Raw genomic sequence first — 5212 nt, forward strand, 5'->3', positions numbered from 1 at the left:
TCTTCCAGCACCTAACATAAGGATGCTAGGACCTATGTCAGGCGGTCAGGATGCGGGAGGGTCCTGTCCTGACTTCATCTCTCACAAGGAAGCATGCCTGGAAGCCAGCTCTCAACTAGCTGCGTTCTTATGGCAGTGAGAACGTAGCAGTATTCTCAGTCAGGAGGTTCCAAGATTACCACTCTACTGCACCTGGAGTTACCGTCCAGGTCTGCATTGTTCCACTTGCGTCTCAGAAGCCTCTGGCAAACGTCTCTGGTGAAGACGTGCGAAACTCACTCTGCAGGCAGTGTGGAACTGTGAGGGACTGAGGGTGAGCTCAACTCTCAGAAGTAAGATGCTTTTGGACAAGGCGTTCAGCTACCTTCTCACGTATGGAACTTAGTATGTAGCACCAGTCTACCACAGGAATTACTAGGAAAATGCTGGATTGAGCTTGGAGGCACTTGTCTTATGTGCCGGGACATTCCAATTACCTCTCCCAACATTTCCGTCACGCATTGAGCCTAGGCCTGTTAGGAGCGACGTGTACCTGCAGGCAGGATGTGAGAGGTACAGGCCATAAGCTCAACTCTCAGAAGTGTGTATGCCTGGGTTGCAGATGTCTGCTAACCACTCGTACATGGGAGTTAGAACCTAGCTACACTGTGATTGAAGAAGGCCGTTGGAAATCGCTGTATTCAACTCAGATACACGTGAGTACAGGCCTGTTGCTTCCACATGCTTTTGTCACAACCTCTCCCAGCACGTAACATAAGGATGTTAGCAGCTACGTCTACAGTCAGGCAGGATGCGGGAGGGTCCTGCCCTGAGCTCTGCTCTCAAAAGGACGCATGGCTCGGTGCTGTAAGTCAGGAGGTTCAATGAATACCGCTCTGCTGCACCTGGAGACACAACCATTGAAGCCTGCGACTTGCCCCCTGCGTCCCATGAGCTTCTGGCATACATCTCTAGTAGGATGTTCGATACTCTATCTGCAGGCAGTGAGGAACTGTGAGGGACTGTGTGTGGTTTCACCTCTCAGAATCAAGTTCCCCTGGACACTGCGTTCAACTAGCTTCTCTTGTATGGAAGTTAGTATGTAGTGCCAATGTATGAGAGGAATTCCTCGGTAGTCGCTGAATTGAGCTTGAAGACACTTGTCTCCTGGCCTGCACCTTCCAGTTGCCTCTCACACCACTTCTGTCATGCATCGAGCCTAGGCCTGTTAGAAGCGAAGTGTACATGCAGTCAGTGTGGGACCCAGGAAATTTCTTTTTATTTGTTTATGATAGTCACACAGCGAGAGAGAGACAGAGAGGCAGAGACATAGGCAGAGGGAGAAGCAGGCTCCATGCACCGGGAGCCTGACGTGGGATTCGATCCCAGGTCTCCAGCATCACGCCCCTGGCCAAAGGCAGGCGCTAAACCCCTGCGCCACCCACGGATCTCGGGACCCAGGAAATTTAACAAAAATCCCCTACTCCTGGACAAGCAGAACAGGCCTGATTCCATTTTGTGCTACACCTGCCACCTCCTGTATGACCCCCACATAACCTGCTTATTGCTTAAGGCGCTGCCCCACCCTAGTCAAGCCGCTGGGCACACCCTAATCGGAAATTGGCTCATAACCATGTAATCCTGCATTGTGCCCACCAAAACTGCGCGCCAATTCTGACCAAAGTAATAGGCTAGCTCGAATGGATACTATAGGGTAAGATGTAATTCAATCAGCCACCTGCGTGTGGACCGACATGACTGCAACTTTCTGCGAATCCCATGGGCCACTGGCCCCTATAAAGCTGCCACGCCCCTTAGTCTCAGGGTCCAAGTCCTTGCTCCGCTGTGTCGGGTACACTTGGACCCAAGCTCGCGCTTGTAAATAAACCCTCGTGTGTTTGTATCAGTGTCGGCTCCTCGGTGATTTCTCGGATTCGCAATCTTGGGGACAACACTGCCTCTCTCAATTTTCTCCACTCAGTTTCCCTCCTCTCCCTTATGATCCTCTTCACTCTTTCTTACATTCGACATAAGAGTGAAACCGCATGATAATTCTTTCTCCATGTGGCTTATTTTATTCAGCATAATACCCTCCAGTTCCATGTCCATGAAAATGGTAGGTATTCATCCTTGCAGATGGCTAAATAATAATACATTGTATATATAGACCACATCTTCTTTACCCATTCATCTGTTGAAGGACATCAAGGTCCTTCCACAGTTTGGCTATTAACATTGCCGGTGTGAACATCGGGGTGCAAGTGTCCAGTCATTTCACTACATCTGTGTCTTGGGTAAATACCCAGTAGTGCAATTGATGTGTTGTAGTATAGCTCCATTTCCAGCTTTTTGAGGAACCTCCACACTGTTTTCCAGAGTGGCTGCACCAGTTCACATTCCCACCAACAATGCAAGAGTGTTCCACTTTCTCCACATCCTCTCCAACATTTGTCATTTCCCGTCTTGTTAATTTCCCCCATTTTCACTGGTGTGAGGTGGTATCTCATTGTGGTTTTGATTTCTATCTCCCTGATGAAAAGTCACGTGGAGCATTTTTTCATGTGCTTGCTCACTCTGTGTAGGTCTTCTTTGGAGAAAAGCGGGTACCTTTAAGTTGGAGAAGAGATGGCATCTCAAGGGGTGTTATTTCCTGTCATGGCCACATACCAGAAGGCTCTTGAGTATGTGTGTGTGCGTTTGCCTGTGCCTGTGAGGAGAGGTCGTTGGATAGAATTTGAAAGCAGATCCTCTCCGTATTTATAGGTCTATATCTATTTCTCTCTCTTTCTGCACACATCTATTTCTAACCATTTTGTCTCTATCTCTATAGGGAGATCTATATATGGACGTATAGAGATTATAGAAATGTTTGTTTTGCATATTTAAATATAAATATATAGTTCTGTTTATAGATAATAATTATTATATTATGAGTAATACATTTAATAATAAATATATTTTATTTGTTTATTTATTAAAGTGGAAACATAGATTTATGTTTGAATGAGTAAATAACATGTTTGAATGAGTAAATAAAATCTTTTTTTAAAAAAGCAGATGTAATTTTTTTTAAAGATTTTATTTATTTATTCATGAGAGACACAGAGAGAGAGAGAGAGAGAGAGAGAGAGAGAGAGAGGCAGAGTGTGGCAGAGGGAGAAGCAGGCTCCATGCAGGGAGCCCGACGTGGGACTTGATCCCGGGTCTCCAGGATCACACCCTGGGCTGAAGGCAGTGCTAAACCGCTGAGCCACCCAGGCTGCCCAAGCAGATGTAATTTTAAACTACATTTCTTTGGCCTTAGTTCCCCCTATCAGCTGGGTCTTCTATCCCTCCCTGCATCTCTTGGTTCCTTGGCCTTTGGTGGTGAAGAATCCAAAGGATATGAGGTAGGAGGAGAGTGAGATGGGATTAAGCCAATGAAGTAATTTCCCAGGGAGCTTGGGTAAGAGAAGTGCAGCAGGCGGAATGAAGTGAGAAAGTCAGGTTCTTGTCTCATGGAGTCGAAGAATGAATCTGGTGGACAAAGAGTGAGTAAAGCAACGGGAGTTTATTAAGCAAGGATACTGAGAAAGCTCTCAGGAGTGGGAGGGGCCCAGGCTGGGTTGCCCACATGGGCCTCTACTGACAGTTTTTCATTTAGAACTGATCAGGGAGCTTGTGGCCTTCTCATTCTTGGGATGTCTTGGTTTGAGTAAGGACTAGTGATAACATCTTTAATGGTTTACTTCTTTTTAGAGTCTGGTTATCCTTTGTTGGGCACAGAGGACTGTCATAAAAAAGACCCTCTCTACCCATACCTAGGGCAGGGTGATTTCGTTTGTTTCTTTATTTCTGGTTTCCTTACATCTCAGCATCCTTAGGATCTTTGTGAGCCTGAATCTGTAGCCCCCTACTTATTTCTCCCTACCTAGACTCTCCTGTCCCTCAGTCAAGAACAGGAGAGATGTGGCTCTGAGAAAAGGTGCACAAAGAAACATTGTCACAGTTTCAATATTCCCTCCCCACAATTTGTGAGACCCAATTACTTCCAAACTCCTTTTTCCTCCTTTTTGTTTTGGATGGCAATGCTGCTCTGTGACTGACCTACACAACCAATGGCTCAGTAACAGTTCAACTCTGTGGAGAGAACCCAAGGGTCTGCTGGGGAAGCATGAAGGAGAACTGTGGACTTGCTTGTTTTGCCCTCAGAAATCAACATTAAGACTCCTGATATGAAGTTCAAAAGACTGCAGGTAGTACTCTGGGACATAGATCGAAACCCAGTGGGGACGGAGCCTGTCTCTGTACCTGCCATATAGAAGGCCAAATAGACTTCTTTTTGGAATGGATGGGTATTGAATAAATAGGAGAATCTGTGTATGCTGGGTCTGTTTCAGGTCACTGATTCATACTTAGGGAAAGACATTAATCCAGGGACTGGTTCTCTGAACAAGTCCTGGGAAAATGTATCCTAAGTTATTCGAAAAGGAGTAGTAAGATAGATAAGGAGTTCAGAATTGAGAAAAATATTAAAATCATCTGAGGAAAGTAGAGGTGTTCATCACGCAAGTGGGTTTCTTGCAATTTACTCACTTATAGCTTGTATATTCTGAACAGAAAAAAAGAAAGGGAAGGAACCGCATGTGCTTGAGGTCATCAATTTCATCTATAAAAAGGAAAGAATACCGCCTGTCCCGTGACACTGTTGTGAGGACTAGAAGTGATGGTTGTTGATGTAGAGACTTGCTAGGTCCAGTCACCATAAAATGTAAAAACAACACACTTTATTAATATAGCTACCAATAAAGCAGCAATATACTTTTTCATTTTATTTATTTATTTATTTATTTATTTATTTATTTATTTATTTATTTATTTATTATTTGAGAGAGAGAGAGGGAGAGAGAGGCAGAGACACAGATAGAGGGAGAAGCAGGTTCCATGCAGGGAGCCTGACGTGGGACTCCATCCTGCATCTCCAGCATCCCACACTGGGCTGAAGGTGGCGCTAAATCGCTGAGCCACCGGGGCTGCCCTACAATATACTTGTTAAAAATATATTTTATTTATTTATTCATGAGAGAGAGAGAGAGAGAGAGGCAGAGACACAGGCAGAGGGAGAGGCAGGCTCCATGCAGGGAGCCCGAAGTGGGACTCCATCCTGAGTCTCCAGGATCACGCCCTGGGCAGAAGGCAGTGCTAAACGGCTGAGCCACCCAGGCTGCCCGTTTTCAATTCTTCTTAAAACACA

This window comes from Canis lupus, chromosome 3 (genome assembly GCF_011100685.1).
Source record: "Canis lupus familiaris isolate Mischka breed German Shepherd chromosome 3, alternate assembly UU_Cfam_GSD_1.0, whole genome shotgun sequence".
Lineage (NCBI taxonomy): Eukaryota > Metazoa > Chordata > Mammalia > Carnivora > Canidae > Canis > Canis lupus.